The 27152-nt window shown below is 40.3% G+C and overlaps 1 protein-coding gene and 1 long non-coding RNA gene across 4 annotated transcripts in view; one reads left to right on the plus strand and one right to left on the minus strand.

The window, feature by feature from the left end:
- GNAL (G protein subunit alpha L) overlaps nt 1–27152 on the minus strand; it is a 319159-nt gene that overhangs the window by 28418 nt on the left and 263589 nt on the right. The window contains exon 1 of one of the 3 annotated variants that reach the window (XM_073679011.1): nt 4051–4180. The exons of the other annotated variants lie outside the window; for them this stretch is intronic. The gene's annotated coding sequence lies outside the window, so the exon portion shown is untranslated. Of the gene's footprint in view, nt 1–4050; nt 4181–27152 lie in introns of those variants that run through there. 3 annotated transcript variants of the gene reach the window in all.
- Nucleotides 4229–25403, plus strand: LOC141265668 (uncharacterized). Its single transcript, XR_012320141.1, has 3 exons — nt 4229–4342; nt 21069–21265; nt 24700–25403. It is a non-coding gene; the product is annotated as an uncharacterized lncRNA (long non-coding RNA).

The following is a 27152-nucleotide window of genomic DNA, read 5'->3' on the forward strand; positions in this document are numbered from 1 at the left end:
CAATTGGGTATATGTTTGTATCCAAGGCCATGTAGCTGTGTTTTACAGTACCAGCAAAAGCTATGAGACTTCAGAAATCTCACGCACACATATTGGTTATATTTCCTGACTGAATCGGAAAACTGCTGCGTTTTTTAAAACTTCAGCATGTCACTTCCTTTATAGTTTTTGGTGCAAAAGCGCAACAAAAAACGCAGGTATCAAGTTTTGCTGCGTTTTTAGTAAAAAAAAAAAAAAAAAAAAGCATGTACAGCAGTATTTATTTTTGTGATTTTCCCTAGCTTCAACCATAATGTCTTGGTCTCCTCACCTGAGAATGGCAGTTAGGATTAGTACAGTTTAAATTTAATTAGTTATATGTGTAAAGTAAACGCTGGCAGACCAAGGTGTGAAATTGAACAATGCCTGATCAATGCAAGGGCTGACAAAAGTGTGAAAGTAAGTGTCCTACACACTCAATACTCTGCCATACTCTTAGGCAAACTATTCTGCACCAATTCCCCTCCCCCTGCTGTTACATTTGTAATTGTGTATTTTTTAATGAACACATGTGAACTTTTTTGTTCAGAATAGTCACTATTTTTTCAGATATAAAAATCTTTTTCCACTAAATAATTTGATCAAATTGCCATTTTTTCCAAAATGGTTTTATGGTATCACATATGCTTCCATGGTGGAAGCAAAGCTGAACTTTGGGATCCTGAAAAACATGGATGGGGTGGGGGAGTAGCAAAACCTGCTTTTTGTAAGCAGCTTTACTGCCAAGAGAGCAAGTTTTCCCAGCAGAAAAAAAAAAGCAGCAAAAACACAAGGTGTGAACATAACCTAAGTGCTCAAATATAGTCAGGGGAAAGAAATCTCATAGCTTTTGTTGGTACTGTAAAACACAGATTCTTTTCTGCAGAAAAAAAATGTGGCAAAAATGCTGCATGTGAACATAGCCTTTCACTTGATAACGTCACCATGAAATTGCAACACGTAAGTGGTAGTATAACTACTAAATTATACATACAGTTAAGTGTTTTATAAATATGAAAATGTGACTACTTTATAATGCATACAAGCTTAGTTCTCTGGTAAAGGGAACCATTATCAAATGCACCCATATACCGGTCTTGCACATGGGGTAAGCAACATAGCGATTCAGAAGAACTAAACTACATTTCTAATAGGCAGTATTTTCTAATATTATTACTACTACACCTACTGCACATTGGGATAGGATACTGGAGATGGGAATACCCCTTTAAGTATCATCTTTCGCATACAAGATGAGTGTGGGCTGCTTGGACCACAGTATTATCTAACCTCCATGAGCCATCCTCTGTGATTACTATATGTAAAGGACTTTATTTCTGTCGATTTGAGACCTCATTCAGAAGTCCATTTTTCACAGTACATTTGTATTTTTTTACATTTAGACAAGCATAGCCATTATGGTCTATTGGGCTGTTCACGTGTCTGATTTTTGGTGGAGTGGGTAGCCAGTTAAAATGGAGACATCAATTTTTAATCAGTCCCGGATCAAACTCGCCAATTCAAATCAATGGCTCTGTGCCATCCGTATGTAATCCAAGTGCTGTCTGTTTATTATGGTTTAATGGGTAGAAGAAGCTTGTCATTTTTTGTTTCTTTTTGCATGGAAGAAAAATGGATGCCAAACTGATGGTAAAACAGACACTTGGATCCAAAATTAATGAAAATCTGGTCAAGCACTGATTAAAAACGTTCCTTTTACTTGTATGGAAAGAAAAAAAACAATGTCTGAATGAGGTCTTTAGAACAACAGATTCTTCAAGTTGATTAAGAAGAGTGTACTCTTGTACTATTGAGCCAGGGCCCCGCTATCAGTATTTGGTCAGTATTTTTTCTCAGGAGTGGGAGCCAAAACCAGGTGAGGAACAATCAGAGAAAAGGTATAATAGAAACAAGTCACCAATTCTGCATTTATCACCCACTCCTGGTTTTGGCTCCCACTCCTGAGAAAAAATACTGACCATATACTGATAGAGGGGCCGTGGCCTTACATACAATAAGGGGATGCCTAGGATCTTCTTTAGCAATTGTGCCAATATCCTCTCCTGAACAATGATGATGTCCCACGTCAGCTTCTATGTAGTATTCTTAATGGTGATCCAATTTTTCTTATGGTTTTACAAGAATGGAGACCGAGAGATCGTGGTCTCCAGCTGAACGACAGTCATCGCCACTTCTATTGCCTACTTTATTAAAAGATTGTGGAAGAAGAGATCTAGGCCAATGATTCTCAATTCCAGTCCTCGCGGTGCCCAGCAGATCATGATTTCCGTTAAAAGGGAATCTACAGGTTTTGGCTTTATAATCCGAGAGCAGCATAATTTAGAGAGTGCCCGATTCCAGTGGGTATCACTTACTGGGCTGCTTGGTGCAGTTTTGATAGAATCCCTATTTTCTCTGCTATAGATGTAGCAGTTGTCAGAATGCTGAACTGTGCACTTCCCCGCCCACACCCCTGATTGGCTGCTGCCTGACTGTACACAGGAAGCTGCCAATCAGGGGTGGGGTTAAACAGATTAGCAGGACTGGCTGCAAGTGAGACCTAGTCTTCCAGTGATAATCTCATGTTGATAAAACACTAATTGTAGTGACACTACATCAGGCAGACCAGTAAGTGATATCCATGGAGTCAGGTTCTCTTGCCTAATATTATGCTGCTTTCAGATTAAATAGCAAAAACCTGCTGATGGATTCCCTTTAAAATATGGCGCCTCTACGCCACCTATTATGGCACGTATAAATGTGTCTGAAAAGACAGGTGGACTTAAAAGAGCAAATTCTGACACTCTCCTAGCTAAAAAAAAATAAAAAAAAATTAAATAATGGTAAGTCAGATGTGGCATTGTTTTCAACTGCTTATTATTTTAAGATAATGGCATATTCAGCTGCAATGGACGAAAGACAAAGCATTTGTTTATATCGTGCCCTGAGCACTGGTTTAGGTAAATTTCCTCCACTGGGTTTAGTCTCAGATAAACCCTTGGTTGCTTCAGTCATATTCTAGAGCCTAAAATCCAAGTAACAGGTGTGAAAAAAAATCATGATGCACATCATTCTGATTTCCAGGTTCCACACTGAATGCTATGGAGATATAAATGACACAAATAAAGGCGCAATGCCTGGAAGGCCGCGGATTAAGAAGGTCCGAGCCTTACCTAACTAAGGGTCTTTGTAATCCACTTCTTTTTAAACAAACAGATGCTCAATGACTGTGGAAGTTTAACATTTGGACCCTGGTGTAAATTAGGACTGTGGAGTTTATATAGACTGGAATATCTCGCTGACAGTTATAAAAAACAGATTTAGTGCAGAGAGGCTGGAAATGATAAATGCACATATACATGCACAGACACAGACAAGATGGCCAAGTGAGCTAAAAATACTTTCAGTTGCATATCCTCCCAAAAACTGAGCTACATAAACATGGCTGTGCACACCGAAGTACCTGTTCTACATCTCAACGCACATGTATAAATAGGACAATGTTACAATAAACAGAGGATCTCGCTCCCTCCTCACCTCCCGACTGGTCTTCTGACTTCTAGTAGCCCACACAATAGATAAGGTACAATTCCTTTACTGATAATAATAAGGCTATTTAGTGCATGTTCTATAAAAAGTCTGTCCATCTAAAAGACGACATGGAGCAGATGTATTTACATGATGCAGGCAGTCGCTGTGCCAAATTTATTACAGTGATGCATTTTGCAGGATAAATTTGTCTCTTCTTGCTCGATATGTTGGACACTTTTCCTTAGGTCACAACGGTTGGCTGAATTTATACCAATATTTTGCTTCAAAAATAAGTGTAGACTATTAACAAACCTAGTGCATTTCAGAAAACCAATTAACCATGCCTCTTTTTTTAGTTTTTTTTTTTAAAAACTTCTTATACCGATGATGCGTAAAAATCCCTTTAAAAAGTGATACATTTGACATTTTTGTTTGTATATGTCCCATATATTTGCTCATATTTAAAGGTAAACATATTTATGGCATTTTAACTCAACTTACAATTGTATGTGTTGCTTTAATGTTTAAATCAAATCTGCTTGATGGTCCTCGACTGGCACCACACTCTCCACTTCCGTATTCAGTCGGAGTCAGATTGGGTGTTCCCTCCTCTCCAGATGCAGAAATAAGGGGGTGGTTTAGATACACAATAAAGGAGGGAAGAAAGCTCCTTGCCTGTGTCTCATTGAATGCGGAAGTGGAGAGTCTGGCACCAAGAGGAGAGGGTGTCTGATGTAGGATGATCGGCCATGACTCGATAAAGAATATTCCTTTCATTTTTCAGTAATATACTGTAAGTTTAATTTTTTACATTTGAGACACAAATAGATTTTGCTCCCATTCAACAATACCTTTAAAACTAAACACAGCTTCTCCTACACCACTATTGGCATGTTTTAGCATTACTCGGATACTGATAATATTTATACAGTATATATTTTTCTTTGCTACTGGACTTTGTAAGATATGTGTGTAACATACATACAGAAAAAATACAGCACAACAATACAGTGTAACAAGGCAGATGCAAGAATACCAATACAAACTTTCTGCAATTTTTAAAATCTTAAAAAAAACAACAACCCTGTTTATAGCCAGTTTAAGGCTACGTTCACATATTGCGTTTTGGCTGCAGGTAAAACCTGCTCTCTTGGCAGTAAAGAAGCTGCTTACAAAAAGCAGGTTTTGCGGAGTTTCTGCTGTGTACATTTGTCTCTTTTGCTTGCTGATAAAGTTTAGTGCCGGCCACGCTAAAAAGGCTTAAAGAAAAAACGCTGAAAGAAGTGACATGCTGCATTTTGCAAAAACGCAGCAGTTTCCCAAATCAGTCAGGAAAAAAAAAAAAGGTGTGTGCATGAGATTTCTGAAATTACATAGCCTTTGCTGGTACTGTAAAACGAAGCTTAAAATTTGCATTAAAAAAGAGCAGCAAAATACTGTTTCGCTGAGCGCCAATGCAAGCAGCCCCGCTGAGCGCCAATGCAAGCAGCCCACCGCTGAGCGCCAATGCAAGCAGCCCACCGCTGAGCACCAATGCAAGCAGCCCACCGCTGAGCGCCAATGCAAGCAGCCCACCGCTGAGCGCCAATGCAAGCAGCCCCGCTGAGTGCCAAAGGGACACATAAAAGAGCTAACTTTTAAAATGATCCTTTCGTTTTTTCTTAAACAGGACCAGCAGGTTCTGTATCCCGCTTCCCCAGGCAGGGCTTATTCTTCCAGAGAGTACCTGCCTTCCTATCCTAATCACAGTTACACCACAGCTTGTACAGGGCTCTCTACAAGTCAGACTGAGGTAGACAAGCAAGTGGACCCTCCCATGGGCTATCAAATGCTGTTGCAGCATCAGCTCCCAAAAAGTGCTAGAAAGGTAAAAGAATGGTTACACAATTTTTGCGATGAGATGCCTGAGTATATTTAGACATTGAACCGTCCAGATATTTAATTCACATGGAAATTATAGCATACTGTAGCACAGTAATCAATAGTATCACCAAAGTGAGGTGGTGCTCAATTTACAATGTCGCCAATATTTTCTTCATTCAACATTAAGGAGAAATAGTTGCAGAACACTAAGCCGATCAGTGATGTGCTTGTTGGTAGTGTAACTATGGCGTGGTGTGTCGCTCTCTGTGGTGGAAAAAGAGGATCTATGACTGGCTTGACATTAGAAGATCGGTAATAGGGGACAATCTCTGAAGAATAAAATAAAAGCTAAAGTCATAATATTACCCAGAGAAACTATTACCAAAACAAACCAGTAGGTGGCAACAGAGTCATGGACACAGTGATGCAACAAATGGAAACAAAAAGCTGGAGAATCTGGGTATAAACTGTTTATTAGAACTTTTACTATAAATATAGACTTCACACAGCTATGTGCAAGATATAAAGAAAATGGCGCTTATACTGTGTAGATGACGCCATATTTTATAGCTTCCAACCTCCCCAAAAAATGTGTTCACTGGTGATAAAATAGGACTTCCAGCAGATAATTACATTATACAGCTATTATAGCATGAAATGTCTTGAGGTTTCATCAGAATTAGAGTTGTGCCTTTAGTTAAAAGTCACCATGTAAACATCTGATTTTACTTTCTATATTGTCAGTAGCTTTGCTGGTTTGCTTTACTGTCCAGTGTATGGTCTGTGGCCATCTAAAATTCTGTCTCCAAACTGGACATCTTGCCCCATGCTTTATACTGCAGCTTTTCCTATTCAAATGAGTTACTATTCATATAATCAAGAAGCTTCTTTGAAATCTGACAACAGAACCTCAGTCTACAAACGGATTTGTAATTCTATACTTTCATTCACAAAACAGTGCTAGTCTACAGTCGCCTGCTAGATTTTGTTTGCTCCATATGCAAAAATAACCCCCCAAAAAACAGGAGCATTTCTGTCTCCCAATCAAACTTGAGTGTAATGGGAATAAGGATGATAACCTAGAAATTGCGATTGCTCTCAGGTCTAAAGCGCTCTAATATACAGATTACTACAGGACAGTATCACAATCCATAGGCCTGCACTGTACAGGGGTGCAATGTATACTAAGACTTTCACACAACCGTCTGCTGAAAATCTATGTACATGGCACATGCACAAACTGATTTACCTACATAAGTGCATTAACAAAAGCACAAGGCTGTAGTCCCCAATATAGAATGGTCATAAGATATAAAATGAAAGATATGGGAAAAAAAATATTATTATTCTATATTAAAGGTAAAATCTGTCATTAGATTCATGCATGGGCAGAATGAAGCACAGACTGGCTATGTGATGCAGCCTGGTATGTTTTAGGCCATGTTCCCAAAAAGCATAAGTGCTGGGGGCTTTTCTACGGCTTTTTAGGTCTAGGAAATCTACCGTGTTTAAGGGTATGTTCACACAAGGCATTTTTTCAGCGTTTTTCTTCTGCAGCAAAACTTGATCTCTTGGCAGGAAAGAAGCTGCATCAAAACGCAGGTTTTGGTGCGTTTTTGAGGATCCCAAAGTTCAGCTTTGCTTCCACCACAGAAGCATGCACACAGGTCACCAATGCAAGACATATGTGAAACCATATTAACCAGAATTACAAATGTAACAGCTGGGGAGGTGAATTGTTCAGGAATAGTTTACCTAAGACACTGGCAGAGCATTGAGTTTGTAGGACACTACTTATTTTCACACTATGGTCTGCCATTGAGTTGCTCAGGGATTGTTCACTTTCACACCTCTGTGGGCCTCAGGTATTGTTCAATCTCATACCTATCTCAGCCAATGTTTACATTTCACACATCATTAATTGAATTAACTTGTCCTAATCCAAACTGCCATCTCAGGTGACCAAGTCAAGATGGTAAAATCACAAAAATAAAGGAGTTTCATATACTGCTTTACTTACTTTTTTTTTAAATAAAAACACAGCAAAACCTGATAGCTATGTTCACACTAGGTGTTTTTTCACCACCCATTACTTTCAATGGGTGAAAAACACTTAAAAGAAGTGACATGCTCTATTGTGCAAAAAACATGCTAAGCACAAAATACTGATGACATAAAAACCGATGTGTGTGCATGAGATTTCTAAAATCTCATAGACTTTGCTGGTACTGTAAAACGCAGCTGAAAATTTGCATAAAAACCACCTAGTGTGAACATGGCGTAACTGTCCAAGCAAAGTGGATATGATTTCATGAAAACTCATGACCGCTGTGTGTTTATAGACGCTGTTGAACTGTGCCATTCTCTATAGGCTTCCATGGAAAAAAACAACTTATTTAAATTGAGAACTTTGTCATTTTCTATACCATGTGTAAGTAACACCTATGATACGGAGACCAGATGTAAGCAAGTGTATATTAATTTGGACTCGTATAGAAAATTTGTACTAACTCACTGATGAGTCATGATGATGGATATTAACCAACTATAACTACGAGCACTTTATGCATGCATTACATGACTGTTTATACTTGGACTACACAGTTACTTCTATTATGAAGACCTGCATTACTATTATTCATTAACAGTATATAAGCACATATTGTCCTTACCGAGCCCTGACATCTGCAAGTGGACACTTATTGTTCTCACTACAGTATAATTCTGCATTTTATTTGTTTCAATCATGTAAATGATATGTAAAAGTAACAAATTTTGATTGTTTGTGGTAGTCATTTATAGAGCTTTAATATTGACATTAGGTGACTACAACCCTGGTATTGTATATCCTATACAACTGTAGAATTTATTTATTTTTTTGTATATTAAAAAAATAAAATAGCGGCATACTTAAGTGCAAAGCTTTTCTGTACTTAAAAAAAAAAAAAAAAAGAAGAAGCAAAAGCGCAATAATCAGAGATGATTGTTGTGTATTATGGTGCGGACACCTGTAGAAAACATGCGGTTAAAAAGATGCAGTTAAAAAAAAACAAAAAACCACAGCATTTACTTTACGTGTGAGCATGACCTTACTCTGATACATTGCGGCAGAGATAAAATCCCGCCATCCCAATGTACGGTTACCCCTTTATAAATGACGCGTGAGGCCACATCTAGAATATGGGATCCAGTTTTGGGCTCCACATTTTAAAAAGGATATTCAGAAGTTAAAGTCAGTTCAAAGGTGGGCAACTAGATTATTACAAGGGATGGAAGGCCTCTCATATGATTGTTTAGCTTGGAAAAAAGGCATCTCAGAGGGGATGCCATTTACATGTATAAAATATATGTGTGATCAGTACAAGTGACTGGCACATAACTTATTCCTTCCAAAGACCATACTAAGGAGCAAGGGGCACTTATTACGGGTGGAAGAAAGGCGATTCCGGCAGCTAAACCGGAAAGGGTTCTTTACAGTCAGAGCAGTCAGTCTGTGGAATGCCGACCACAAGCGGTAGTGATGGCAGACACTATAACAGCCTCTAAAAAAGGGCTGGACGATTTCCTCGATACACATAACATTGTGGGTTATAGTTAAATTAGTGACAAATATACAATTGGAAAGAAAGGTTGAACTTGATTGACCGAGGTCTTTTTTCAACCTATAACACTGGAGCGAGGAGAAGGAGGCCGGGCACATCATCGGACTAGTCAGGTCTCTTCTTGTAGTCCTCGGCTGACTGTTCAAAATATGCTTACTCTGAAAAGTTGCAGCAAAACATACCTTGGTGCAATTGCAAACCCAGGTTCTGATTCATGCTATGGTTCGGGCTGCATAAATTTAATGAAAGGGTCTCTTTAATAACCGGATAAGAATTAGTGTCTCTTGTTTGGAAGTTACATAAAACTAAGGGTTCCTGCTTCCTGTCCAGTTGTTGACACCCTCTCCGTACACTGTAATGATCTACACAGCGCGGATGCCAATGTGATTTACATCTCTTGAGGAAACACAGAAAAGTTCTTGCATACAGAATTGGGCGTGCAAAAGGACCTCAAATAACCCACATTATAATCCAAAGTATGAAGGGAGGCCATGTCTTCAGCCAGGTCTAAGAGGAAAGGAGCTCTACCTGCAAGAATATCTTGGTTGCTTTGCAATAGATGGTTATTTATTTTACTCCCTTATATAGCGCCATTAATTCAACAGCGCCTCACAGACATCAGCATCACGGTCCCCATCGGGGCTCACAATCTACATTCCCTATCAGTATGTCTTTGGTATGTGGGAGGAAACCGGAGAACCCGGAGGAAACCCACACCAACACCAACACCAACACGGGGAGAACATACAAACTCCTTGCAGATGTTGACTTTTTCAGCAGTCTATAACCTATATTCCCATATTAATAGTTTAGATATGTGTACTGTACAAAACTTTTAGGCAGGTATGGAAAAAAAAAATCTGAAAAAAGTTACGAATGCTTTAAAACAAACAAACAAAAAATTAGAAGTGTTAGTTTATTTTAGACAAATCTAAATCAAATGAATATTTGATGTCACCACCCTTTGCCTTCATAACAGAAAGGTGTGAAAAACATAAGGACCGAGTATAAAAAAAAAAATCATATTATATGCACGTTCAAGTTCAATTAAAAGACAATTTTTTTAATTTATTTTTTAAGGCAATTCAATTTCAGATAACTGGATGACAACCATTTACCCATTCACATGTCCTCAATGGGAAGAGGACAGAAGGCATTTGCCAGACTCCTAGATAACAAAAGAAACAGAAGTTTGAATCTGACTCAGGAGGCCCCTATTCACATTAGATGGTCGGTCAATCCAGCCAAAAATCAGTGAGTTTAGCTGATTTTAATGCGTATGGTGGCCTTTAGATTTTAAGCTGTTAAAGTCTTTTGTTTTTCCATTGATGAACTTGTATTTTGGTAGCCTAATCCCTGTGATATATTTTAATATATATATATATATATATATATATATATATATATATATATATATATATATATATATATATATATATATATATATATATATATATATATATATATATATATATATATATTAAAATATACAGTTATATGAAAAAGTTTGGGCACCCCTATTAATCTTAAGCTTAATGTTTTATAAAAATTGGTGTTTATGCAACAGCTATTTCAGTTTGATATATGTAATAACTGTTGGACACAGTAATGTTTCTGCCTTGAAATGAGGTTTATTGTACTAACAGAAAATGTGCAATCTGCATTCAAACAAAATTTGACAGGTGCATAAGTATGGGCACCTCACCAGAAAAGTGACATTAATATTTAGTAGATCCTCCTTTTGCAAAAATAACAGCCTCTAGTCACTTCCTGTAGCTTTTAATGATTTCCTGGATCCTGGATGAAGGTATTTTTGACCATTCCTCTTTACAAAACAATTCCAGTTCAGTTAAGTTTGATGGTCGCCGAGCATGGACAGCCCTCTTCAAATGATCCCACAGATGTTCAATGATATTCAGGTCTGGGGACTAGGATAGCCATTCCAGAACATTGTAATTGTTCCTCTGCATGAATGCCTGAGTAGATTTGGAGCGGTGTTTTGGATCATTGTCTTGCTGAAAGATCCATCCCCTGCGTAACTTCAACTTTGTCACTGATTCTTGAACATTATTGTCAAGAATCTGCTGATACTGAGTGGAATCCATGCGTCCCTCAACTTTAACAATATTCCCGGTGCCGGCATTGGCCACACAGCCCCAAAGCATGATGGAAGTTCCACCAAATTTTACTGTGGGTAGCAAGTGTTTTTCTTGGAATGCTGTGTTTTTTTGCCGCCATGCATAACGCCTTTTTGTATGACCAAACAACTCAATCTTGGTTTCATCAGTCCACAGAACCTTCTTCCAAAAAGAAATTGGCTTCTCCAAATGTGCTTTTGCATACCTCAGGCGACTCTGTTTGTGGCGTGCTTGCAGAAACGGCTTCTTTCTCATCACTCTCCCATACAGCTTCTCCTTGTGCAAAGTGCGTTGTATAGTTGACCGATGCACAGTGACACCATCTGCAGCAAGTTGATGCTGCAGCTCTCTGGAGGTGGTCTGAGGATTGTCCTTGACTGATCTCACCATTCTTCTTCTCTGCCTTTCTGATGTTTTTCTTGGCCTGCCACTTCTGGCCTTAACAAGAACTGTCCCTGTGTTCTTCCATTTCCTTACTATGTTCCTCACAGTGGAAACTGACAGGTTAAATCTCTGAGACAGCTTTCTGTATCCTTCCCCTGAACAACTATGTTAAATAATCTTTGTTTTCAGATCATTTGACAGTTGTTTTGAGGAGTCCATGATGCCACTCTTCAAAGGAGATTCAAACAGGAGAACAACTTGCAAGTGGCCACTTTAAGTATCTTTTCTCATGATTGCATACACCTGGCTATGAAGCTCAAAGCTCAATGAGGTTACAAAACCAAAAAAAGTGCTTTAGTAAGTCAGTAAAATGTAGGTAGGAGTTTTTAAAACAAGAAAATGATAAGGGTGCCCATACTTATGCACCTGTCAAATTTTGTTTGAATGCAGATTGCACATTTTCTGTTAGTACAATAAACCTCATTTCAAGGCAGAAACATTACTGTGTCCAACAGTTATTACATATATCAAACTGAAATAGCTGTTGCAAAAACACCAATTTTTATAAAACATTAAGCTTAAGATTAATAGGGGTGCCCAAACTTTTTCATATAACTGTATATAGTACAGACCAAAAGTTTGGACACACCTTCTCATTTAAAGATTTTTTCTGTATTTTCATGACTTTTAAAATTGTACATTCACACTGAAGGCATCAAAACTATGCATTAACACATGTGGAATTATATACTTAACAAAAAAGTGTGAAACAACTGAAAATATGTCTTATATTCTAGGTTCTTCAAAGTAGCCACCTTTTGCTTTGATGACTGATTTGCACACTCTTGGCATTCTCTTGATGACCTTCAAGAGGTAGTCACCGGAAATATAATAGTCTTATCCAGTCTGTCTGTCTTTCTGTCCAGGAAATCCAATCAGCGACGGCCAATCAGCGACGCGTGATTTCAGAAAAAAATGGCGGCCGTTAGCGGCTCATCTGCAGCACGGAGGTCAGCGGCGATGCAGCCGGAAGATGACCGGCGCTAGCCGCTCATCTCCCGGCCGCTAGCAGCAGAAGGACCCCGACCGGTGGCGCCGCTGACCTCCATGCGGCTAACGTCGGGAGATCAGCGGCTAGGACCGCTGATCTCCCAACGGTAAGTGTGAAGGGAGGACCGGGGAGCGACGCTGCCGGTCGGGATACTTCTGCTGCGAGCAGCGGCTCATCTCCCGCAGCACCGCTCCCCGGGCCTCACTAATACAATTCGCTGATTGGTCACGGCCGCTGTGCTGATTGCGCCCGGTGTACCGCATACATATTCTAGAATACCCGATGCGTTTGAATCGGGCCACCATCTAGTATGTATGTATGTATGTATGTATGTATGTATGTATGTATGTATGTATGTATATACACATATACATACACACACACACACACACACACACACACACACACACACACACACACACACACACATATATATGCCTAAAACATGCTTTCTCATTATTCTGCCATTTGGCAAATATTAAAAAGTATGGTAATCCTAGTTGACCTGAATCGCGAAGGGTTTATTCTGATTTCATGTCAGATATTGAGAAAAACATACATGTGTGTCTTTTTATATAGTGTATGTAAACTTCTGGTTTCAACTGTACATACATATACACTGATGCAAAAGCTTTATACAGCTCAGCCTCATTCCTTGCAATGATACATTGTACAGGGACCTTGGGTATTGATTTCACCAATGCATAGTAAACCAATCCTAGAAAAATAAAACAGTCTGCCTATATTTTGGTGCCATGTCTGATACAATGTAATTCCTATATTTACCATTCTGTTCTAACTTTAGAAACAAACTTTCAAAGTGCATGAAAACAAGGAGAAGGTTATGATAAACTGCGTCCCCGTGGTTCTGCTGAGCGCATGAATATTAGTGACATTCACACAAGTACACTTCTCTTTCTTTTCTTCCATATCGCCAAGACAGTCTCTAGTGTCTTGCTTGTATCCCAGATAAATAGGGCACATGGGCATTGGTAAACCACTAGTGAAATCAATATGCATCCCTTTCCACAGAAGAACAGTGATGCAACAGTGATGCTTGTTTACACCTACCCTACCCTGTCTGTTATTAGGATGGGGTCTTATAATGATCAGTCCTCTCACTGCACAGATGCTCTGGAATGGGCCAATTTACACTTCTCCCATGTCAGGTTCAGCCTTGTCATATACAAGCTCCGGCCGGCTCTCCGCCATCTGCAGGACAGCAGTGGTTAACATCCCCTCCACATTGCCCCACAGCCTGTATATCCCTCATTCTCCATTGCAGCCAGTCGCCTCTTTGGTGTGTGGTTTTGCTGGGCTGATTTAGGGGTGGCTCCTCAGCACCCACGGCTGGCTTTCTCGTACTGACCTTTTGTTTACTGCATATTGCTGGGATACTGGCTTTTGATTCAGTCTGACACACGTGACCCACAGCCAGTTTCTGCTCTGCAGTGCTGCTAAAAATAGCTGCAGTTTGCCTTGGCTCCACATCCAGTTTAGATAGGCTTGCACAGAAAAAGGCCTCTCTGAGTGGGAGAGTGACATACGACTGTCTGCGCCTAGCTTTCCATGCCTCTGCCTACCCCCACATGGATAATCCAGCGTATAACAGGTTACTGCACATCATGGCGATCGACACAGAAAACCAAAATCAATACAACTTCTATACATTCTAACATGTAAAACAAATAGATGCCACATTCTGCTGTGATTTCATGTACAGTTACATCTAGGAGCTAAGGGCGTGCTAATAAAAACCACTGGAAATAAAAGTGCTATGACGGTTTTCATCTTCTCGCCAGCACCATAATGAATATCGGTGAAGTCTGATTGTTTGTGAATGGCACTGTTCAATATTAAGCCCCCCAGTAATTATCAATAACGAGCCTGTCTCATGAAGATACCCGCTGCCATACAAGGATATTATAGATGGAAGGGGGACACTTTGTATGAGAAGCTCCTGTTTTAGTGGATTCGGAGCAATCCTTATATTTATCTAAATGGCTGCCGTATTATACAACTTTACATGGCGGCTTCTTCCCAGCAAAATCAGATGTTTGTAGGGTTGTAATAATTAGCCCCCAGGGTGATAAGTGGATGAAACAGCCAGTTTAAGAAAGCCATTTTAATCATGCAAAGGGATTGTATCATCATCAACCTTCAGGAGCACACTTTCAACCTGGCTACTGCTTGCTGAGGAAGATGTGCTCCTGCTTGCTTGAAAGTTGGGCCCAGCGCCATAGTCACGCTGCTGGCCTGAAATGTTATATGAGGTAGGCTTGTCTCTGCAGGGACAATGAAGCTGGCCAAATGAGGAGATAAATGTGCACTCGAGTGAACCGGTCAGCTCCAGAGCAGCGTTTACAAGCTCTATTAGAAAGCGAGAAACAAAAAGCTTTCCATTTCAAATCATTTGAAATATTATTTTGTTCTAAATATAGAAAAGTTAACATACAAAATGGGAATCTCTCAGAAGTAGGTATAAAGTCAGGAATAAAAGTAGATCAATACCTTTAACAGAATCTGAATGGAGAACTTGAATGGAAATATATATTCTCATAGTCTACACTTGCATATATAAAAGGAGAGGTATCAAATGTTTATACATGCATTAAAGAATAATCATTTTAGCCATGCCTACAAGAACATATAGAAACCCTTTAAATCGTGACCTAATGTGACCATTCACGTCTGGGAAAGTTAAGAGTAGTGCAAACACTGACACTTTTGCCTGTATTCCAATTTTAGATTCACACACACCTTGGCAGCCCTACATAGAGCGTAAAGCAAACACTATTATTTAATATCATTCGAAACCAGAGTACAAAGTCCACGCATCAGAAAAACAAAAAAGAACACACAAAAAGAGAGAACAGTGACAGATGAGAACTTTAGAAAGGTTTCACAGCAATTGTAACATTTTAATAATTTCTTCATTTTATGAATTTACAAATAAAGCCTATTAAACCTCATAGCTCATCTATTCTGCATGGATAGGGCGCTGCATGTAGTCAAGAAGGGGAAATCTTGTCACATCTTGCTATTAAAATGAGGGAGACCTTGCTAGATCCCATTACAAGTCAGCTGGGTCTACAAAGCACTATTTCAATCCTTCAAATATATTCATAGTCTAGCCATGTTGGACGCATGAGCAGGTACAGTAGGGCACCATACACTACAAAACACAGCAATATGGTTGCATGGCTGTGGAGTTGGAATTGTGGCGTCGGTATAAAATGGAACAACTCAGACTCCTAAAATATATAATAAATTAGATTCAGTAGTACACTGCAGGATGTGCTGTAAATGTTTTCAGAAGAATTTGGGAAAGTTGTGAAATGTCCTATAAATGTCTGTTCTGTTCCTGATCTAAGGATTTGGGCTTTTAGTTGAGATGAATCTGTGCTACACTTTATGTACACGCTCAGTAGTGAGGCCAGGCTGCACTTTATGTACACGCTCAATAGTGAGGCCAGGCTGCACTTTATGTACATGCTCAATAGTGAGGCCAGGCTGCACTTTATGTACATGCTCAATAGTGAGGCCAGGCTGCACTTTATGTACATGCTCAATAGTGAGGCCAGGCTGCACTTTATGTACATGCTCAATAGTGAGGCCAGGCTGCACTTTATGTACATGCTCAATAGTGAGGCCAGGCTGCACTTTATGTACACGCTCAATAGTGAGGCCAGGCTGCACTTTATGTACATGCTCAATAGTGAGGCCGGGCTGCACTTTATGTACATGCTCAGTAGTGAGGCCGGGCTGCACTTTATGTACACGCTCAGTAGTGAGGCCGGGCTGTGGAGTCGGAGTCAGGGAAATTGAGGAGTCCGAGGTTTGGCTTACCGACTCCACAGCCCTGCTTGCAGGCCTCTCAAAAATCTCCACTAGTACTTTCTAGAGTGTCTCATTCATCTGTCATAGGCCACGGCCTCACTATCAGTATTTGGTCAGTATTTTTTCTCAGGAGTGGGAGCCAAAACCAGGAGTGGGTGATAAATGCAGAATTGGTGACTTGTTTCTATTATACCTTTCCTCTGATTGTTCCTCACCTGGTTTTGGATCCCACTCCTGAGAAAAAATACTAACCGAATACTGATTGTGGGGCCGTGGCCTAAGTTTCATGTTTTCTATGCGTTTTGCTCACAGAACACAAATACGGATTTTATTCTAATGGACTAATGACATCCATTTATTTTGCGGTCCGTTATCAGTCTTTTACTGAATAATGCTAGAAGACGCTTGGAAAAAATCCAGTTTTTTTCCCCATGCCAACAAAAATAAATAAATAAAAAGATACACGAATGGTAGAGGTACACACCAAAAACGGATGAAAAATGGACCCACTGCACTCAAAAATCAGTCCTTTTTTGGCATACAAGAAAAAAGAAAAAGGAAAAAAAAAGGACAGACTGATGTGTGAAATCAACCATGGGATTCATCAAAAAAATAAATAAAAATATATAAATATAGCAGAACATACAGATTCTATGTATTTATCATTTTCGCTTTTTTAAACAAACAAGTTAAGAAAGTACATTGCCAGCTACTGCTGACATTACAAATGTTATGCTACCGACACAATACAGGCCCGTTCAAAGTGGCATCTAATTTAGGTTTGTGGTAGCTGAGGAATGAAAACCTTCGTATAAACATAGGATACACAGAGACAGTGGCGAGTATTACATTTCACTTTACTCAGAGACACTACGTAGCCACTTTTACTCCCAAATTCTTTATTTAGAAAAGACAAAATAAAACAGTGGTGCAAGCCATTTTCACTGATACGATCGGCTACTTCTATACATACACACATATTTGACCAAATCAGACAATTACACTTGCTCTAAGACCAATTTCAGACATGTATTATTGGACAATTTGCGCAAATGTAAGTCTTGACCCAACTGCGACTCATATGCTTCCATTACACGTTGGTCTGAAACTAGCCTTACTGACATCAGGACGGATTTGCATCCGTAATATGAGATGTTATGGTTTAAAAGTGGCCTTAGGAGAGTTCAAACTTGGTGTTTCAATTTTTTTTCTTTCATTTTCTAAAATAATTACAAAAATATAAACCAGCAGCAAACTGAACATGTGAACACTGCCGAAGTTTGGTTTGAGATGGCAGTATACAAGACCTCTATTAAGGGCACCGAGTCTAGCCTTGGGGCTTTGAACCCACTGTTATTCATAGTCATATTTAATTTGGCTTGCATACATATAAAAACAACAAGACTCAGCAGGTCACTCCTATGCAGACCTTATTGACAAGCTGCAGCGGTAACATCTTCATTACAACACATGACTAATGCAGCCAATCAATGGGCTCCACTCTGATACCATTGTGGTCAGCACTAGACCACTAAATCTCAGGGATTGACTGCAGAGAGGCAGCTACATATTAGGATGTATATACACTTAAATTAAAGCTGGGAGTCTGCACTTTAAGCCCATATTAATTATATTACTGTATCTTGAAATATGTTTTGGTAAAAAGCTAAAATGCCAAACCTTGTGTCACTGTCCAAATATTTCTGGCCCCAACTGTATGTGTGTGTGGCATGCTTACTGTTTGTTTTGTTGCCAGTAGAGGCAAAATGACAAAATAAGCAATAAACACATGGGGAAATAGACAATACACAAGAGAATGAACAGTACACGAGGGCGAACAAGCCTGATGCCAATCTCAGATCATATATACCAGAGTAAAGTGTGAGGAAAGATTTGGATAGAATGTTCCTGCACTGACAGCACCTCCAAGGCTTGTGGAACTGGAGAAAGTGCCCAGAACACTGCCCATAGCCGCTAATAACAGATCATGTACCGATAACGGCATCTCAAGAGTAAGGGCTCCTTCAGACGACTGTCCTCATGTGCAATAAAAACAGTCCAAGTTTCATCAGAGCTTTTTTTAAAAAAAAAAAATCAAAGTTTGGTCAGTGTGTCCCATCAAAGTTGGGTCGGAGTTTCATCAGTTTTTTTTAGGATAAAAAAAACAAAACAAAAACAACTAATAGGAGGTTTTTCACGCATCAAACAAAATGTGAAAAAAGAGCAGTGCATGGCAACCGAACGCTGTCATTTTTTTTTAACGGACCCATAGCCTTGCATTGGAGAGATTGATCCAAAGCTCGGATCAAAATAGGATATGTCTCCATGATTTCATGCAGATCATTCAATTTTCAAAAATAAACAGACTATAACAGACAATAATAGCTACAAGTTCTATCAGTGAAAAACGGATGGAACTCGTGTGAGTAAAAGTGAAGTCTGAATGATGTATGAAGCTTTAAAAGGGGTTTTACAGGCTGAACAGAAAGGTGTCAACTCTGAGGCTGCAGACTGGCGAATCGTGATGGTGTGCAATGTCATAATTCCTTCCTCGCTATTGCCAGGATAAGTGGGTGGTCACGTGATTAAGTATGCAATTTGCAGCGGATGACAATCTAGTTGGCATGTGACCGCAAATATGCAAACTGCATACTTCCAGTCATGCGTCCACCCACTTGCACTGGCGACCGAAGGGAATCGTGACATGGTGTGCGTGTCACACTGTCACAGTTCAACAGTCTACAATCAAAAAGATTAACTGCAGAATTTTCTTTTCAGCCTGGAAAACCCCTTTTAACCATTTCCAACATTTTCCCCAGTTCCTGATGAGGCACATTTTTGGTTTTTATTGTACATGCAGTTTTAAAAGGAGCGAAAATAAATAAATCAAAAAAAAAAAAAAAAAAAAAAAAAAAAATCACATGATCATTGGGTTGAGAAAAGGAAGCAATATTTCTGTTTCCTAATCTGTGTACACAGCTCTTGTCAAGCGCTGTGTATACAGCAACCAGGAAGACAGAGATAGTAAGTCATCTCTGACTACCGGCTCCCCATCTTCACAGCTACATGATCTTGTACAAGCCGCTTACTCTGCATTGACGTTTTAGAACGTCAGTGCAGAGTAAAGTGCGAACCACTCAGCTGTTTAATGTCTATGGGTGGTTCGGAACTGGTTAAATTGTCTCATTGACAGAGTCCCAATGTCTTCACCCACCTAGTCTCACTGACAGGTAAAGCTTGTACTGAGCAGTGAGAGATCTCAGAAGCAGGAGGTACACTGAAGAAACATCAATCAAGCTAAGTAGAGATTACCATATATACTCGAGTACAAGCAGAGTTTTTCAGCACATTTTGTGTGCTGAAAACGCACCCCTCGGCTTATACTCAGGTATATAGAATTCCATTGGTGGATAGTGAAGGGGGTTGCGACGGCGGAGGCACACGTAGTAGTCGGCTGCTGCAGCTACCGCATGTGCCCGCTGCTAAAGGGTAATGAATATTCACCCCTCTCCACTCCCATGGGCGTGGATAAGAATGAATATTCATTCTCTTTAGTAGCGGGCACAGAGGAGCGCTCGGCGTGGAGGAGTGAATATGCCGACAGCTTACATCAGCGTCTGAGAGCGCATGGCTGTGACGCCATGCTCTGCTCAGATGCTCACATGAGCTGCTGCAGGAAAACAGGACACAGCGCTGGAGCAGAGGTGAGGAAGGAAGGGGAGTACAAGTGTTTATTTTTTATGTGTGCGGTGATGGGGCCATGCAAACTAGGATTGGGGGATGAGGAGTGCCATACATACCAGGATTGGGGGATGAGGAGTGCCATGCATACCAGGATTGGGGGATGAGGGGGGGTCATGCATACCCTGCAGGATTGGGGGATGAGGGGGGTCATGCATACCAGGATTGGGGGATGAGGGGGGTCATGCATACCAGGATTGGGGGATGAGGGGACCAACATACCAGGATTGGAGATGAAGGTGCCAAAAATACCAGGATTCGGGATGAGGGGGCAATGCATACCAGGATGGGGAAATTTACTAGTAGCTGTGGCATTTCCCACCCTAGGCTTATACTCGAGTCAATACGTTTGCTCAAAGCAGGATTCACTAGATCATCTCAGACAGATGTCTGTCCAGCCACTGTTTGAAGACGTCCATTGAAGGGGAACTCACCACCTCTCGTGGCAGCCTGTTCCACTCATTAATCACCCTAACTGTCAACAGTAGTAATATTGTTGATTAGATTTCATTAAATTTCATCCACAGGCCAAGATCACATGACTAATTTCAGTCCGTGTGCTGTCTGTGGAAAAAAAAAAACGGACATCACTAGGACTAATGTTATTCAATTGGTCAGATCAGAGGACAGGGAATATTAAAAAGCCATTTGCACATTTTCATGTATGATCTGCACATTGAGGAGGACAAAGTTCTGCAGCGCCCATAATCTGGCAGGCACATCTCTGTATGTTATATATCAGGAGAGCCTGATTGGAACACCTTGCTGCTCAGTCCCTACAGACGAGTCATGAAAATTAAAATCCCAGGAAACTCCTTTAAAAATGTGGATCTGAATGCAAAATAGCCATGTATGACTTTGTTTTAGTAAGGGAATTGTTTTTTTGTTTTTTTTCCACAGGAGAACATGAGGACACGAGCCTATATGTAATATGTCGAGACATCCAGCAGTCCTGCTTTGTGGGCCATTTCCCAACCAGATCCAGCTTTGTGGAGCAGAAGGAAGCCTGCTTGCTGAGAACACAGCCATTTCTTTCATCCGCTGTATTCTCAAGGAGTTCCGGTGGAATGACTGATTATCTCACCGGCAGGGAAAAGGTTAACCCAGCTTCCTTGTATTCACCGCTGTGTTTGTGTGGATCTTCATATGAAACAGTGCTTTCTCTGTTCGTTATACAGGGCTATATTTAGTGCTAATCACTCATCATAGTTACATGACATCCCTTTCCTTTACCAGAGTGTATGAACATAAACCTACACTGCTCTGGTAAAAAGCATTAGCTCCACTAGACTAGTTAACCAGAAAAGCAAGAAGCCATCTGTACAATGTAAACACCATCACTCCTGCCACCCCAGGCCAAAAGTACAGAAATCCTCTGTGGGTTAAACGTGTCGGCACAACTCCCCGACAATGTATCAGTCAAGATAGACAAGACTCATTGGTGACGAGCACAGGTCATTTAGCTTACAGAGGATTTCCTACACTGGATACAGCTGTTGCCACCTCCCAGCGAAGCCCCCCACTGGGCTGTTCTTTGAGAATTTTTAACGACATACCCGAGGTATACTCCAAAAGGCTGTCTGTGCAGTTTAGAACAAAGCTCCTAAAACCACAGCTCTATAGAAAAACATGAAAAAAACATTTATAGGGCATAACATAACAGGTCAGGTGTATTTTTTTAGCAATAAAATTGTGCTAGCATTCTTCACTGTCAGTGGTCGAAGCTGTACTTTGCCCTACATCTCCCCACCCCTAGGTGAAACATGGAGGTGGGAAAGGCACATAGGGTTCGGAAGAAGCAGTGGTGCACTCCCTTCTGCCCAATAAGCCTATACTTGGGATGTGGAGCTCTGTATAAAAACTATGGTGCTCCGATACAAATAAAATAACAAATGAATCACCAAAGAATGTTGCAAAATTTCAACCAAATACTAGAAGATTTATTAGGAATGAATATTTTTTTTCTTGCATTACTTGCTTTGTGGCAACCAATTCAGGATTATTGGCTCCATGTACATGTGGAGAATAAGGGATGTCACTAGTAAAACTAGTTATGAGTAGTAGTGGATACTTCTAGAGGTCGGATTCATTTTGGGTAGGGCTTGTGAAATGAAGATTACAATAACCCAAATTAAGAAAAATGCAAACCAAAATATATTAAAAACATAATGTTTATTTACAATATATAAAAATAGAACAAAAATGACATAAGATAATGAGACGCACAGGTAAGAAAAGGGGACATGTGGTCTAAAATATATAAATAAATAAAAAAAATGACCAAAGTTGGTATACAGACTGATTAATAAATAAAGCCTGGGTATATAATTTAATAAAACAGTATATAGTTGTATGTATATATATGTATGGCCAGAGCAGTTAAACTACTCCAAGTAAGCCATCTATAGGAGATTACATGTATATCAGACAAACATCAAAAGAACATATAATACCTGTACATGTATGGCAAAATCAGTCAGGGAAAGATCAGAGACCAGGGGCCCACTGCGCGTTTCGCATAGACATGCTTCGTCCTGGACTTTTTGGGTTATTTTTATATATTCTAAATAAACGTGATATTTTTAATATATTTTGGATTGCATTTTTTCTAAATTTGGGTTATTGTTGATATGATGCATATAAGCCTTACTATAAGGATTCTGGCCATAGGTGTTTAATGAAGATTGCAATGTCGCACTGAGCATCACATCCAATGAAATGTGAACGGCGACCACAACCGACCCTCACAAACACTACCCAACCATGTTGGATTTCTTTGTTTCACGACTTTGAAGATCTGGAGTAATGATGTGCAAAATGATTTTATATTTCAAAGCGTTCAACAGAGCTAGTGAAAATAGCAGGGAGGTAATGGTAGTGGGATGTCTTGAAGATAATATGTGCTCTTCTACATTGTGCAACAACTAACAGACCTAAAGAAATGTGCATGCCGTAGATATATGTAATGAGTGAATTCATTCATTAAAAAGGCAGACAAGGTTTCCAAAGAAATTCTAAGATTAGGAAATAGCCATACCATCATATGCTTTGCCCTGACACTAATCTTTGAAGCTTGTACAGTAGACTTTTTGTCTATGGACAGGAAGAGGTTTCAGAATGAAAATAAATAATAATTAACATTACATTAGTAGAACCCGCGAGAGCTGTTAAAAGCAAGCCACATTGCCATCAATAACATACTCCATGCTGCTGAAAGCCAGAAACGTTTAGAAAGTCTCAATAAAAACAAACGAATGATGAGACTTTTGGTAATAGAAAAATGTACTTTCTGCTTTTTTTAGAGGTGTGGCACCTGTTATTGTAACCGCTCAAATATACTGCATTAACATATAGTAAACAATCCATACAAAATAGTACGAAAATATATTCTAGGCCACTAAAGCCATGTCTGCAAGTGCCTGACTGGTCTACAGCTAACCCAAGCTGTAATTTTCAAAGGATCCAAGAAAAATACCTGAGGCTGAAAGGAAGATTTCTGCAACGAATGTCAATGCAGATCTGCATGTAGATTAAGACTATGGGGCTAACCAAATCCGGCTAATCTGTTTTTTCCCAATGTGGGATCAGTCTAGCCAATGAATATCTTGAATGAATTTTCTGCTGTATGTAAAACGGGATAAAATACTCCATTTACTTGCAGAATATTGCAAACCAGGAACAGAGCAGTCTTCCAGGTCCCTGCACAACAGGTGGATGGACTTATACTGTACAAAGAAATTACCTAAGGAGCTCCTTTTCACAGGCTCGGCAAGCAACACTAAGGTTAAACCACCATCAATCCTGGCAATATGCCACGATCATGTCTAATGGGGTGCTGCGGTAGAGGGCAGTACCGGTATATTGCAGGCCATTGATGGGCAGTAAGGGCAATGGGAGAGGGGAATATGTAGCTGCAGAACTTGTATCCTGCAGAATTAACCTTGGAACGATTCCTCCAAAACTGCAGACCTCAGTCCACTCCATTAAATGAAGACCTTGTGATTGACTCAATACCAGTCCCGATCAACTTCTAGATTGTTATGGCTGGGGTCTAACTTAACGATACTAACTCTAAACATGGTTTAATTAACCTTGCATACATTACAGAATATGCGTTACTTATTGCAGACATCTCTATGTGTACTTGGCAGGCAGTCAAGCCATAGAACTTCAAGGCAGACTAGGAACCACTCAATTTCCTGTTTGGTTAACCGCCATTTAACTACATGGACTGAGGTGGGCAAAATAAACTTTAGCTCCTATACAATGCATTTCAGCTTTATGACAGAAAAGCTTGCTTTAGGCTCTTGACAACCAAAACCATGTCCTCAGCGCATACAACTTCAGGATAAACACATGTAAATCAAAAGAAAAACTACAGTAATAAAAGAAAGAAGCCAAGAACAGCATAGGATCGCAAATCATGTGGATGTGTAATTTTAGGCAAATTTCATCCTCTTATCTGTTCCAGTATCCATGCTGTTGTACTGATCGTCATTTACAAATCTCATTGTTTCGTATTGTTTTACAGAGCATGCAGAACATGGCAGGAAAAAGCTGCACTGTGTGATAAGTAACGCTTTATAAAGGGACGGATCAGCAAGAACCCTACACCTGTGTTTTCAGATGTATTTTCTACACTCAGTCTTCTGTTCAAAAGCCAAGAACAATATTTTACTTCATTCACCCAACTGAAGATAGAAATCAAACTTTTACATGATGAAGTCTGATAACTGAAAAGTCTACAAGCTTATGTTCCCACAAGAATGAAGTTCCCATAACCTGCCCTAGAGAAGTTCAACACATGTCAAGTTTTTAAATGGGCCGATTCAATGGGAATTCAAACCTCCTTAACCATTTCAATGGCCTTCATACCAGACGAGCCAGCGGCCTTTGAAGGTTTGGCATCGTCACACGAAGAGTCAATTATCTTTACAGTGTTTAGAGAAGTTTTAAATAGAGTATTTTAAAAAGGTACTGTGCAGATGAATTGTAACTTACTGGAAACGCATTATAAATATTTACTGTATTTTTTGGACCACAAGACGCACATTTTTCCCCCCAAATTTAGGAGGAAAATGGGGGGGTGCGTCTTATGGTCTGAACCTTACCAGATACTTGCGGTGGTGGTATAGCGGGATCGCAGGGCCGATGCAGCAGAGCGGCGGAGGGTGCGGCGGCGAGGCAGAGTGGATGTGCAGCACCGCGGCAGCGAGGCAGAGCGGCAGTGGGTGCACAGTGAACTACAGGAAAATGTAGGCCATTTTTCTGTGGATCACAGCTTCATGCAGATGGCCGTGGCCACCGGTAAGCCGCACCGCAGCACCCACCACCGCACCGCTGCATAGCCGCGGCCACCGGACAGCAGCGCACGCCGCTCACAGGCCCGGGACCCGGGCCCATCCGGACCACAGGCCCCAGCCCCGCAGCATCTCATCTCTTCTGCTGCAGCTGCCAGGTTCCTGAGGGAGGGAACTGAGGGCCCAGCAATCCTGCTCCACCACCACCACCACACCTCCCCGCTGCTGGAGCATCCGGCTTCTCGCATTCTGGGTCCACAGCGTTCATCCACTTCCGCTGGCTTCCTGAAGGACCCTGCCTCCTGTGACCCTCGCTCCAACGTCACCCAGGTAAGATACCTATTCAGACTATAAGACAGACCCCCATCTTAAATTTTTTTTTCCTATTTTCCACCCCAAAATTTGGGGTGCGTCTTACGGTCCGGTGCGTCTTATAGTCTGAAAAATACGATACATACAAACAGTAATACACATCTTAGAAATATACACTCATTTTAGCAGGGAGAATAATTTAGGCATTTCTCTTATCTGCAACATCATTAAAGAAAATATATTTGCAGGTTTTTGCTATGTAATCTGAGAGCACCATAATGTAGGAGCAGAGACCCTGATTAGATTGATGTGTCACTTACTGGGCTCTGTTTTGTGGTTTTAATAAAATCACAGTTTTATCAGAAGGAGATTATCATTAGAGGACTAGTTGTCTTGTACCTCCTAGTCCAACTCCGCCCCCACCACTGATTAGCTGCTTAATGTCAATATACACTGCACAGGGGTGATACAAGGCTCAACATTTTGAGCTTTTCTGTATCTGCAGCAGAGAGAAATGGGATTCTATCAAAACTGCTGCACCCTGTAAACTAAGTGATAAATTGCTGGAATCAGGGTTGCAGTGGGATAACATAGCAAAACCTGCTGACGGATTCCCTTTAATTATTTTTCAACTACCTCAATTAATATAGGCAACTCAAAATGTTTAATTTTATACAAAAAGAGAAATGTAGAACTTCCACTATATTTTACTATTTAAAACTAGATAGACAAGAATTCTTTTTTTTAATCTGTTTTTATTTTCCGATCATGAAAATTAAAAAAAACACAAAACATCTCCTGTAGGGTTGGCAATCTTGCCTAAGCTGATGACAGCATTTAAAAGGGAACTGTCACTAGGTTTTTCCCATTTAAAGTATGTCCAGCACCTATACACCCTTATATACAGCATTCTAGAATGCTGTCTATATGGCCCCAATGCGCTCTCCATATTATACTCACCTACGGGGCAGTCCAGTCTGATGGGCGTCGCTGGTCTAGATCCGAGGCTTCCTCTTGTCTTGCGATCGCCGTGCTCCTTTTTGCTTTGTGTGGATGACACATCCTACGTCACCACACAATGTCCTCAGCATCACGCTCCTGGACAGCTGCACTTCTCGGCCCTGTAGAGGGCAGTGCTGAGTATTGCAGTGCGCATGCGCCGGCGCTCTTTCACATTTTCGCGCATATGTGCACTACAGTACTTTGCTCTGCCTGTCCAGGAGCGTCATGCTGAGGACTCTGTGTATAACGTATGATGCATCATCCACACAAAGCAAGAAGAGGAGGTGCCAGACCTAGACCAGTGACGCCCATCAGACTGCACCGCCCTGTAGGAGAGTATAATAAAAGCTATTTTTGTTTTATGGACATA

This window comes from Phyllobates terribilis, unplaced genomic scaffold (genome assembly GCF_046119375.1).
Source record: "Phyllobates terribilis strain yellow unplaced genomic scaffold, ASM4611937v1 Scaffold_4__5_contigs__length_816908805, whole genome shotgun sequence".
Classification (NCBI taxonomy): domain Eukaryota; kingdom Metazoa; phylum Chordata; class Amphibia; order Anura; family Dendrobatidae; genus Phyllobates; species Phyllobates terribilis.